Source organism: Arvicanthis niloticus, chromosome 8, assembly GCF_011762505.2.
Source record: "Arvicanthis niloticus isolate mArvNil1 chromosome 8, mArvNil1.pat.X, whole genome shotgun sequence".
Classification (NCBI taxonomy): Eukaryota; Metazoa; Chordata; class Mammalia; order Rodentia; family Muridae; genus Arvicanthis; species Arvicanthis niloticus.
The window spans coordinates 28,643,820-28,657,450 of record NC_047665.1 but is presented as its reverse complement, the minus strand read 5'-3'; the positions used below and the strand labels follow the sequence as shown (position 1 = coordinate 28,657,450).

General features: G+C 43.1%; 1 long non-coding RNA gene across 2 annotated transcripts; it reads left to right on the top strand.

Annotated features, from left to right (window-relative positions):
* Positions 1-365: 365 nt before the first annotated feature.
* On the top strand, positions 366-12,620 carry LOC143443319 (uncharacterized). Of its 2 annotated transcripts, none has more exons than XR_013112180.1 (3): positions 366-766; positions 1,045-1,172; positions 12,145-12,620. It is a non-coding gene; the product is annotated as an uncharacterized LOC143443319 (long non-coding RNA). The 2 variants fall into 2 exon arrangements; XR_013112179.1 differs by having other exon boundaries at positions 375-766; positions 1,055-1,172.
* The last annotated feature ends 1,011 nt before the right edge of the window (positions 12,621-13,631 follow it).

The window sequence follows — 13,631 nt, the reverse complement described above, 5'->3', positions numbered from 1 at the left end:
CACATATATATGTGTATATCCGCCCCCCTTCTACTCTGTTTCTGCCTCCAGCAACTTCTATCTGCTCATCTCTCTTGGGTACCTGTCATGTACTGAACAAAGATGCAGGAAGCATGTGACAGAGCAGAGCTTGCTCCTGGGAGATCGGTGATCAGTAAAATGATATTTGATCTTGGATTTCAAAGCCATTTATGAAATTCCCCCAACACTTTTTGGGGGGGGGGGTGTTCCAGAACAATCATGTGATTATCTATTGCTGTTACCATAAACAGATGCTCAGAGTGTACCAGGATGATATTGTGTGACTCACATGCTTGAACTGTTTACTCAGACAACTTTGTATATTCTTCATCTGACATGCAGGAAGTGAGTAAACCATTCCCTGGCAAGCAGTAGGCAGCATACCTCTTCGTATGCTCTGCCAGGTTCCTGCTGTGCTGAACACTCTGGGCGGTGAGGTAGATATCAGGCTCCTAGCTACAAAGTTGTGAGAAACTCCCACAGTCCTAGGGATTTAATGCTCTTTGCCTTACAATGCATAGGCCAGTGATCCAGAGAACTGGTCTTTAGGTAGTAAAGCGTTCCATCTCCAGCAGCCTGGAGAAGAAGGGCTTGCTCACAAAGTGTGTATGCTCTAGGAAAGGATTCACAAACAAATCCTGTGCAAGCAGAGGAAGCCACAGGCACCATGACAAAAGGAAACAGATGCTGGGCTCCAAACAAACAGAACCTCTAAGAGGTGGAAACAGGAAGGCTCAACAGGAAGGTAGTGGAGCTGCTGGGTGATCCTGGCCCTGGGGGCTGAGAGGAAGGGCTTATACCTGGGATAGTCATTCATACTATTGATGAATGGGACCCCGAGTTCCTGCCCTTCATCTGTGGTTTCCCTACCCGTGTGTGTGTGTGTGTGTGTGTGTGTGTGTGTGTGTGTGTGTGCGCGCGCGCATGCGTGCATGTGTGTGTAATGAGAGAGGAAGAGAAAAAGGAAGAGAGAGGGAGAGAGAGAGAGAATTGATGTTCACCATACTAATTAATGAATCAAAGATTTTTCTAGGTTATTAAGCCCCACTTCTTGGCAGAGACACATAAAGGAATGGCTCATCTGGGCAGCGGTTGTTCAAGTGCCACTCAGCATGATTCAGCAATGTAGTTGGTGCTTCACCCAGCTTCTGGTATCTGCCTCTTCTTGTTTGTATGTGTCTCCTGTGGTTATTGTCAATACAAAAGCAGTCTCAAAGGGAATAAGAGATACAAATTTATTCTGGAGTTAAATATGAGCTGCCATGGTTCAGGAACCCTGATAGGTTTCCCCAAGTACCATGTTCCACAGTCACATAAGATTTTATTAGTTGCAGAACAGAAAAACTCATAGATCACAATATTTACCAAATACCTTCGTGGGGGCCACAGGTAAGCCAGTTCCTGAAAACAGGGAAAGCTCTGTTATGTGTTTGAGATGGTAAATGACGGTATTTCTAGTAACGTTCATAATTTTGAAATTTGGTCATTTGGCTGTGGAGACTTTAACACAGGTACAGTCCCCGCTCTTCTGTTAGGTAACTTCAGCTCATAGTATGAATGTGATTTGTTCCCTCTGAAACTCACATATGACGTTAGAATTTCAATTTAATGGCATCGGGGAGTTGTAGGATATTTAAGGGGCCCTGAGACACAGCCTTCACGGGTAGATCATGGTTTTCTCCTGAGAGACTGAGCTAATTTTCTTAAGGCTGGCTTAGTTACTTCAAGAACAGATTGTTATGGAGTGAGTCAAGCACTTCTGTTACCATGACACACGGATGCTCCTTCTTTTGTGACTACACTCCTTTCTTTCCACCATGAGGTGATTGAGCACATTGCCTTTGCCTTGGGCAGCCATTCCATCTTAAAATGTCCAGCCCCCAACCTGTTGTAGCCGGGTTAACCCAAGAGAAGGGGACCAGGGCAAGCTCTTTATGAATCTGTAGGTTTTCTTGAGCCACACAAACCCAGCCAGGGCATATACTCTTGTGACTACAAGCCTAGAGGCAGCCCTGGGCTAAGTGAGCAGGGGTTTATAAAGGTAAAAACCACAAGTTTGGTACCTCCCGTTGACAGAGCTGTGATGGCTATTAGCAAGCATGACAAGATGCAAACTTTTATGAAGAATAGGGCACAGTTGTGTCACCATGGTGCCTCTGTTTGATGGGAGTTACAGAAGCAAAACAAAGCATGTTAGAGAACGTTTCTAAGTGTCGTACATGCCCTAAGGTCAGACTGACTTTAGTTTCAGCTCCAGGTCAGGTCAGGATTTAGCAAATATGTTTTTCTCACTTCAAAACCATGAGCTCACCCCCCACCCCAAATCCATCATTTCCCCCAGTCTCCAGTATTTTGTTTTAGCAGCAGAAAAGACTAAGACAGCACCAAGCGCTGGTATTGTTCTGTTTCTGTTTTAATGTACAACACCTGTACATCAGTTGCCCTTAGTAACTAGAACCAGTTTGCCTCCACATGTGGAATTCTGTTCTAAGCAAGGGCTACCTGATGAACGAATATGGAAACCTGGCTTAGGGCCCTTGTTTTGATGCAGGACAAAATCATGGGAGGGATAGTTTTCATTCTGAATTTCTTGTCAGGCACTGGTTGTAGTTTGGCTTGGGGATCTTGCCTTTCCAGCTGTGTGGTTTCTGGGCCTTTACCAGCTCCTTAGGAGAATTACCTGCACACTTGCTCACACAGCCTGGTTTCAGGACCTGCTTCTGGGGAGCCTGGACCTAGATGACCCCTGACATGACCTTGAGATTTTGAGGAGGAAAAGAAAATGGCTCTGGATGTTATGAGAAGGGGCCAGAAAGAATCTTCAGAGTGGGGCCAGTGTGAGAGCAAACCTTCTAAAGTGCTCTTTAAGGCACAGACTCCTAAACTGTGAGAAGCATGACTAAGTATGGAGTTTTCAAGAATATGACAACAGTAAAAGATTTCTGAATGCGCAGCAAACAAAAAAAAATAATTAAAAATGAATGATGTAACAAAGCTGAAGAGTTTCTGTCAATGGTCACCCATGTTGTCTTCCTGTGACTTCACCGCAGCCTCAGTTCTGAACACTCATGTGTGATTTGCTCTCTGAATGCCCTCACACCACTCAACCCCAGTGGTCTCTGCCTGGAACATTCAGCTCAGAAATAAGACACTGTGTGTTATCAACCACAATGTTTATCCTGTAGCCACAACGTTTTCTATTCTTATGGAAACATCGTGCTTTACTTACAAAAAACAAAGACTAAATGTTTCCTTCTGCCCTTCCTCAGCTTGCGCTATATCTTTGCAATGCATCATATTAGAATTCTTTCCTTTTTACTGACACAGGGTATCATGCATCCTAGGCTGACCTCAGACTTGCTATGTAGCCAAGGATGAGCTTGAATTTCTAATTCTCCTGTCTCCATGCTCCAAGAGCGTGATTTTGGGTGTTTCTCACCATGTTTGGTTGATGTATTACTGGGGATTGAATCCAGGGCTTCATGGATGCTAGACAAGCATTCTGCCAACCAAGCTACATTCTCATTCTTACAAGATTTGATTTTTAAAATTGCTGTTTGACTGGAGTTTCATAAAAATAATGAGGGATTGGAAAGATGGCTCAGTAGATAAGAGCACTTACTGCTCTCAAAGAGGACCTGGGTTAAGTTTTCAGCACATGCATGATGCTTACAACCACCGGTAACTCTAGCTTCAGGGGATCCAGTGGCCTCTCCTACATTTCACAGGTTCTAGCGCATATGTAGGCACACACCAAACAAACAAATAAACAGATAAAGAAATAAATAGAGAAAAAATTTTCTTGGGACTCAGAAAGGATTTCCAGTGAGTTTTGAAATGGCTCTGAACATACTTCTGTAATTTTGGACTATGTGTTTATACAAGGCACCATCCTCAGCATTAATTTGTATAAAATCAAAATATCGACCAACTCTGAAACTTGGTGAATATGCTCTTCATTCCCCAATAGCAAGCATTCAGCCAAGATTTAATCTCATTAGAACACTTAACTCTCATCTTTAATAAATGGCATAATTGTTTGCATACCAAATAAGTTTTTAGAAATAGATTTCTTAATGACTTAGTATCAGTGAATGTTTGATTTATAGATCTATTTTATATACCTATGTACCCAGGATGGTATCCAATGTTGTGGGTGCAAAGGGTTTGGGAAGAGTTTAAGACATCCAGTTCTACAGAATGTATATTTAGTTACTATGAGGTCTTTTGTTTTGTAGTCAGGATGTACAAATGAAACCTTAGCAGAAATGCTTGGGACAGTGATGGTGGCGTAAGCTTCAGTGCAGGAGGGATGAGAAGAGCTCATGGTAGCTTCAGCCCCTCTTCTGAATACATACTGAATAGAATTAAATTTAATGAAAACACCAGCTAATCAGGGTCACGTTTCCTATAGCCTCCTAGCAAGAGAAAACATAGTTTATTTGAGACCTCCTGCAAAAACAGGAAAAGGCGCAAGCAACCAACATGTCTGAGGGCCTTTCAGACATTGTTGATGGAGAAGATGGTACAGTGTCAGGACCTTGCTGCTCCCTCTCCTGGCGGTATGTTTGATAAGCCACAGCTCGGGTATAACTGTGGACAACCATCTTTCCTCTGTGGAAGGGCTTAAGGGCCTTCAACTCAGAACTCAGCCCCTCCTTACCCTAGCCATTTCCTAACCCCATGTTAGAAGTCTGTCTTGTGTGTCATGAGCAAATAACAGGATACATTATATTCAGCTAGGGAGCCTGACAAACATTTGAAGGCTATGGCAGAGGTAATTCTGTGGCAGTGGGAAATTACCAACTGTATGACTCACCCAACCCTCTGTGTAGAAACCAGTTTTCAAGACTAAGTAAGTGTGCATGCAGATATATGTAATCCAATTTGACCAGTTAGGACAAGCTCTGAGGCTCCTGCCAAATGGAAGGAACAAGGTCTGACCTGCTCCCTCATGGCCTTCACAAAGAGGCAGGAGCTAGGAACTCAGAAGGCAGACTCAGAGGACTGTCCTCAACATCAAGGAGACCTAAGAAGGCATGGTGGGGGTAGGAGGGTGAGAGCTACTCCTGCTGAGCAGTGAGGATACATGCAGTGACTTCTAGAAGAAGCTCAGAGCACAGGGGTTGCCAAAAGGGACAGTGTTTTTAAGTATTGAAATAATAAAAGTACTTGCATCAGAGAGCTGTTGTGAAGATGAGATGAGAGAACTCAAAGCATTTGGAAGATGACAATAAGATGATACGTTAAGTGTCAATACATTCAACATATACAGAAGAGCAGCAAGGTCAGAAAAATATCATGACCCATGATATGTACACATACATATATAATTGTATACTATCATAATCATTATGTATTATAACTTAGCAATAAGTAATGATAGTAGGCTACAGGATATTACCTACAATATTATATTTAATGTTCTAATCATCTGTTAATACATCATTCAATATTTTTATTACTGAACACTTCAAACTTTATATTTTAAATTAACAGAAGTATATTAGTATATATATTACAGCAAAATACTATATGCAATTTTAATGTGTATATATTCACATTTTGTCTAATGTTTTACTTTTTATTAAATGAGTGTTAAATCCTATCAAATATTATGCATTAATATATAAGTATATTATTGTTACATATTATTATATATCAATATTATAGAATTATAATTCTATATGTATACTTCAGCAACATTCCCTAATTTCTTATTTATTATGTTATATTATGTGCTATTGAACTTTACATATTATGCATATTATTGAACTTTATATATTATGCTAACACATAGATATTGTTAAGTTGTATAAATTATAAAGTTATATGTGTATATGTAATTGTTAAATTGTGTATTATTATGTAATATAATAGGTACTATGAATAATGTACAGCCGTGTTACCACTAGTGAAAGTCTCATGACGGGACTAGTCTACATCTTTGGAGAGAGGAGCGCTTAGCTGATAGCTCGTACATATACAGACTTGTTGAAGTATCATGGGACGAGTAGTGGGAAAGAAAGTCAGGATCACACTGGGAGGGGCTTGGAAGGCTACAAGCCATATTATACAACAATGGGATCTTCTCCTTGATTCACATTGTGTGACTTTCTCCTCTAAGTTGGATATGCTCATTACTTTTGATAGTCTTTAATTCAAGATAGACTATCACAGATTGGACCCATAACATTCCCTCGTGGGAGAAGGGGGAGGCTTGTGAGGCTCACGAGAGCTCTTTTTCTCTCTGATGATATAAAGTAGTTAACAATTGCCAGGAAGAGAGATGCTTCTTGGCTGGTATTTCTGCCTGTAAGTTACCCATGTTCTTAGAAGTAACGTGTAAGTAGTTTCAGAAAATTTCACTGGCCACCAAGCTGTTGTGCTGAGATGCAACAGAACCAAAGATGAGTTTGAAAGAAGTAGCTTCAGGGCATCCTTGAGCCTGTCAGATCTGGAGATCTACAAAGTCAGACCCAAGGAAGTTGCAGCTGAGGGTGAGCCACTGGGGGTGGAGGACCTTTCCTAGGTGATACAGAATGCGCCTTTTTGCTGTGGAAGAAGTCATGTTTCCCCTGCTGTGGGTGTACACAAGAAAGTTCAGATAAAATGATGGCTCATGTCACAGTGCAAGGGAAAGAAATTCTCACTGGAAGGAATAGAAAATAACCAACTGGGCATGGATCTGAGGACCAGGAGCTGAGGGAAGTGTTGAGAGTGAACTGCAGGAACGGAGGGATACATAGGCCAAGAGTCCCAGCACCAAGTTCAAATGCAGGCAGGAGGTGCCAACACAGAAGCAAGGTGGTGGGTATACAATGCCGGTGATTCAAACTGGCTGTGTCCTTGAAAGGTCTTGATGGGTAGTTGGGATGGAACCTTGATGGCACAGGAGAGAGAGAGGTGCAGTTGTGAATGGAAGGAGGGCAGCGTGTCAGGGTACAGGGTGCAGCAAGCCTGACAGGAGGGATACAAGACAGCCAGGCCCCAGTGACAGCAAGGTTCCGGGCTCAGGGGCGGGGAAGACAGTCATCACTAACAGGACATGTATCCTGTGCTGTTCCGACTGTACAGAGTTGCTTCTTCTTCCAGCAATTTTTAACCATTTACATAACTTTGGGAGGGAAGGAGCACGATAAACCTTCCTGCCCCCTCCATGGGACTGTTAATAGGTGAGGTCTCCAGAGGGCCTCAGGACTGTGATCACAACTGCTCTGAGTCAAGACTGCAAAATAGTCATATCCAACTTGGATAAAGCCATACCGAGTTCTCATAATGTCCTTTGAAGGTACACTCCCAAATAACCTGCAGGACTTCTACTAGCCCCTAAATTTTAAAGGTCTCACTGTCTTCCAAAGGGATTGCTGGGGAGTAAATAGTTGACACATTGTTGTGTGTGTCCCCTGTAGAACCTAACTGTAGCATCTGGCCAGCTCTGGGGCCTCTATCACTCATCAGACTGAATAGAGCTTAAATGTGTGTTTACTTTTCTACACTGCTGCCTTTCTTAGGTTACAGAATTGGGTAACCCACCTCACCTGGACATGAAGATACTGCCCCAAGGCAGCAGCTGCTGTACTTATCAGTTCTAGACATGAATGCTAACATATATTCATTGCATAAAATAATGGGTTTCATTATGATGTTTTTTGTTTGTTTGTTTGTTGTTTTTTTGAGACAGGGTTTCTCTGTGTAGCCCTGGCTGTCCTGGAACTCACTCTGTAGACCAGGCTGGCCTCGAACTCAGAAATCCACCTGCCTCTGCCTCCCAAGTGCTGGGATTAAAGGCGTGCGCCCACTGCCCGGCTTCATTATGATATTTTCATGGATGCAGTTTATGCACTTTGATCTCATTAACCAGTTATTTCATTTCCGTGCTGTTCCTCTATTTGTCCTAGTGGTCTCTTGCTCTGCTAAATTGTCCCCCCCCTTGGCTTTTATGCCTTTAAAAAAAATGGTTTAGCTTTTGCATATAACAGGAAACATGTGATGTTTGTCTTTGTGAATCTGGCTTCTTTTGCTTAACATGATGATCTCCGGGTCCATGCACTTTCCTGCAGATGACATCACTGTGTTCTTTGTGACTGAATAAAATGCTTCTGGGTACATATACCACATGCTCTTTACCCACTTATCTGTATGGGTCTCCAGGCTGCTTCTATAGTCTGCCTTTGTGCATGGTGCTGCAATGAACATGCATGTCTCTCTATGGTTCGCCAACTCAGATTCCCTCAGGTTTGTAACCAGTGGGTAGCCACTGGTATAGTGGGTTCACATGCTAGTGCTACTTTTAGCTTTCTTGTTAGATTCTCCATACTAATTTCTATAGTGGCTGCCCGAATTTGTATTCTCACCAACAGTACATAGTGTTCCCCAAACCCATCTTACCACCATTTGTTATACTTTGCTTTCCTGATGATTATCTTTCTGAGATGGGTGAGTTGTAACCTCAACACAGTATCAATCTGTGTTTCCCTCATGGCTAAAGGGGTTGAACATTTTTCAGCTATTTACTGGCCATTTTTATTTCTCTTTCTCTTTCTCTCTCTCTCTCTCTCTCTCTCTCTCTCTCTCTCTCTCTCTCTCTTTCTTTCTTTCTTTCTTTCTTTCTAAGAACTGGTTTCACACTTAAAAGGAACAACGACACTTGATGTTTCTTCCCACACAGGTCTATAGGTCTCCAATCCTCTCTGTGACAGGGCATGGGTAAGGACCTAAATGCCTTCTGGGGAAACAAGAAAAAGGGGAGATGCACTGAGCCAGCTTAAGGTAGAAAGTCACCAAGCTCCTGGTCCAGCCAGGGGGAGCACTGGGCTCCTGCTGGGCTCCATGAGTGAGTCAGCAGAGGATGGTAAGTGGGCCTGGTAGGTCCTCAATCTGCAACTGAGTGAGAATATTGATTGCTCCAGCGCAAATGTGAGAGGAGATTGGTGGAGGGAGATACATATCCAGCAGAAGCAGAGGCAGAAGCAGAAGCAGAAGCATGAGGTGTCTGGCTTTTATATCCCTTCTCAGGAGTCTGCTGGTGAGAGTGAAACCAGTCCCGGTTCCTTATAGAAACCTGAGTCACTGTTATTGCCTTTGAAATAGGCTGGAGGTGAGCCAGCATGGGAGGGACAGGCAGGATGAGGAGGTGTGGAGCTGGTGACAGGCTGTGAGCATCAGTCAGCAGCTGTGGCATTTGCTTATTTCTGAGTTGGACAGTGTTTATGAGCAGCCACAGTGTCCCCTGCAGAGAAAGGGGCTGAGCCAAACAGCTAGGGATAACACTTTGGTTTATTTTTTACCAGCCTGTTCCACTGCCCAAGGAGGGAATTATTATTTTGCCAAAAAGAATATAACTTAGGAGCTGGAGGCACCAAGTACCTTCTAGACAGAAGGAAAGGATTCTGTTTGTTGTTCTGCGACAGAGTCAGCTCATCTAAGGAGAACGCTAGCCTCTCCTCTTTGGTTATGTCTGGAATTAATCAGTTAGACTGCTGGGTGCAAAAGAGAAATGAGATATGCAGTCATTAAATACTGAACACCACAGATCTCAGTTGCTGTGGGATTCTAGAAAGAGGTCTGGACATGTCCACATTGGTACAGCCATTGTTAACAAGTAAGGACCCAGTTCAGCAAACATTTATGAACTGTTAGCTCTTTTTAGCTTCTGTGACTATGAGTAGGTCTAAGACTGTGATATATTCACGTCTCCCCCACACCCACTAACCTTCATTCCTCTCCCTTCTTCTCCGTTCCTACCCTTCCTTATCTCTCCTTTGTGATGATTTTGATGGTTGACAGGGAGGAAGTTCCTATCATAATTGCTTAGTTGAATAATCTCATAAGAAATCATTCTACTCTCTGAAAGAATAAATAATCTTTATATCTAAGTTTTATTTGTTTTATAAAAGAACAAGACCGAGAGCTGCTAAGCCTTAAGTAAATGTTTCAAAGAAGATTGTTTCTCTGAAGATATCATTATCTTCAGATATTTTTCTGAGCTAACATTAGTAGGTTGGAGTTTTATATCTGGGTGCACACACGTCTCTGTGTGTCTTGAGTTTAGAACTTGTCCAGGTCTTCTTTCAAAGGAAGGTGACATTCTCAAGCTACCTTCATTTTCCCTCTTTTTTCCTCTCAGTTTTAGTGAGTAACAGTATTACTGTGGTTGTTGACTTGCCCCCATGCTCTAACATGTTCAAGATTTAACCTCTTTTATATGTGCTCTTGTTTGGAAAGAGTCATTATAGAAGGGGATCAATTAAGACCAGGTTATACCAGAAAACAGTGGGTCCGCAGCCAGTGCCTGAAGATCTCAGGAGTTAAGAAAAACTGTAACCAAACACCCGACCAAAAGCAGCTTAAGGGACAAAGACTTTATTTTGGCTCACAGTTCAAAGGAATACAGTCCACGAGGGGGGGGGGGGAAGCACAATAGCAAGAGAGAGGGTAGTTCATGTCAGAGAAAGTAGAATGTCAACTCTGTAATGCAGTGGTTCCCAACCTTCCTAATGCTGCAGCCCATTAATGTGGTTCCCTATGTTGTAGTGACCCCCAACCATAAAATTATTTTCATTGCTATAACTGTCATTTTGTTACTGTTATTGATTGTAATGTAAATATATGACATATAACCCTGCAAAAGGGTCATTTAACCCCCAAAGGGGTCATGACCCATAGGTTGAGAAGCACTGCTCTAATGGGACCTAGGGAAGTGTGTGAGATCCATCTACTCTGAAGCCTAGCTAGGGAAGCTGACACATAATTATAGTCTAGAACGGAGGGCAGAAGAAGACCCAAGCCTTTGTATTTTCTTTGGTCCTAGGCCTGTTGGATGTTACCAGTGAGCTGGGGATGGGGATGGGTGTGTGTGTGTGGTGGGAGCCACTTAATCCACCAATTCAAATGCTTATATTTTCTGGAAACATTTCCACAGAAATATCCAGAATACTATTTTAACATATTTGAGTTCCTCTTGGTCTATTCAAAATGACACAGAAAATTAACAACCGTAATTGTTATTTAATGTAGCAGTAAAGAATTTAGATCCTGGAGTCAGAGACAGGTTTGAACTTCTTCCCTGCTATTTACATGCGGTGTGGCTATAAAGTCACTTAACCTCTGTGCCAAGGTTTGCTCATCTGTGAGATAGAAATGAAAAGAGACCTACCTTCAGACCCACGGTGAAGATGAAAGCTGAAAGCTGATGCTGAGTGGGCAGAATGAGCCGGAAGCCATCTTAGAATCCATCTCGTCCTTCATAGTCATAATAGTCAGGCAGTGGGGACCAATTCTGAGAAAAGTAGATTTGTCTCAAGCACATATCCTAAAGGGACATCCCCAAATCTGAATGCTCCAGGTCAGTTACCCACATGGCCTCTGGGTGTAGCTAAGAGACACAGTAATCCTGTGATGTCTCTTTGCAAAGCTTACCATCACCTTGCTGTATAAGTAGAAAGTAGATATTCAGAAACAATGATAAATAGTACAGGAACCATTGTCTAGGGTTGAGTGTGTACATGCCACACCTCCAGGCATCTGAAGCAGCAGCTATGCTTACACCAGAAAACTACAGTCATATGACCAATGAATGGTTCAGTGTCAGGGCAGCTGTGACACCCAGGCAATAGGATTTTTCAGCTCCTTTGTGCTCTTCAGGGATAACAATTGTACACATGGTCTGCCGTTGTCTAGATCACCCTTCTGCAGCTGCAACTGACTCTGTAGGAAAATAAAACAGGAGTCCAGGAAGAGCATGTAGGTAGTGGCATCTGCGTGCAGTGTCCATGGATGGACTTGCTAGGTTAAGCTAGGAAAGGCATAGAACCTGGACCCAGCTACCAGCTGGTTGCTGATGCCCTGGACAATGTCTGGTGTGGGTCTGAGTTTGCTGAGGCCCTGGCCCGTATTCTCAAATTGTTCTATGTGTATATTTATCCCAGGGGTGTTCAGGCCATTCTTCCTCTCCCCATGAGTTTATTCTCCTGTCGACCAAATATGTTCTTTGGGGAGGAATATTTTCTCTTCACTTATGTGTGTTTATTAGGACTCTATTCCCCCAATGTAATGTTTTATTAATTATTTGAGAATTTCATTCAATGCATCATGATTATACTTTCTTCCCATTCTTCCCAGGTCCACCTTCCACCCCTTACACAGCTCCTCATAAAAGAAAAGGAAAGAAACCTCCCCACCAAGTCCAGTTTTATGGCCCATATACTCACTGGAGCATGGTCAGACTCCCAGTGACCAGTCCCTTAAAGAAGCCTGAGCCCTTTCTCACTGGCACCCCCACCAGAAGCCATCAACTGTGAAGAGCTACACTTCAGCATCTGTGTCACAATTTTTAAGGACTCGCTTCAACAGTTTCATGTCTGGACTGTTTCTTCCCCTTCTTAGGAGGTGGGAGGAGGCTGGCAAAGAAGCCTTCAGTGTCTCTCAATCTCAGTTATGACTCTGTAGCCATCGATACCACTGTAAAAGAAGCTTCCCTGCCCATAGCTGCCAGTGGCGGCAGGAATCATGGATATCAACATGGTTTCCTGCAGCATCAGGAATCATGGAAGGCTTTCAAGGAGACTTAACTCAGAAAATAAAGTATTCATCTTGGATATCTTGTTGCTCGGAGTCAGAGTGACTATGTGGTTGGGCAGCATTTTTGGGGGCAGGGGTGCACAAGCTCCAGGCTGCTGCATACCAGTGACCTTGTCCTCCCCTCCAGTGGCCCTGCCAGTACTCTGGGCAAGAACCATGCCGACCACTGTGTTTGCAGCCTGCTGGCCCACACCTGTCTCTGCTGCCTTGTCTCTAGTCAGCTTCTCTCCATTGTGTAGACTGCTCCATTCCACCATTTTTTTTTCCTTCTCAAATTGGGAGGAATTTAAAAAATGTCCTTAGGCAGGTTCCTTGGGAGCCCTGCCACCACCAATAGTCACCACATCTTGCTCATCTCCAAAGCCTCTTAAGCCCCAAAGCTCTGTGTGTTTCCCACATGTCTATTGTTATACAGCTTGGGGTGAAGTAATTGATCTTCTTCTTTGGTTAAACATGAAGAAGTAGATACAAAAGTGCCCCCCCCCCTTTTTTTTTTTTTAACCAAGATGCACTCAGCACCTCAATACTTCAAACAAGGGACTGCCGCAAATATCCAGTTCCAAGCCTGTCACCCTATGGAATATGGCATGGTATCCGAGGGGTAGGTTGGGGGCAAGAATTCATCACATGGCATCCAACACTATCAATAGCATATCTCAGGCAGAGAATGAGAGTGTTCCACACTGCTGCATAAATGTCATAGATTTAACAGCGTCTTAGCTAGCATCGTGTCTATGCTGCTGCACCGTGGCTACCAAAGAGATTGCTTTGATGACTTTAAACTCAAGTCTGTCTCAGTGTCTTTTCAGCCCTATCATTTACTTGGGCATGCTGATGTGTGGTTGTATGAGCCATACTCTGAGGCAGTAGAGAGTAAAGCCTTGGCTTGGTATCGTTCCCAGCGTTTACTATTCTATTTTGATTGCATGAAGTGCTTAATACATATCTGTTGAACTGACTTGAATCAGTTCATTCATACACACAGAATGACGGCTTGATAGCCCTGAGCATATTCCAGATGGATTTCA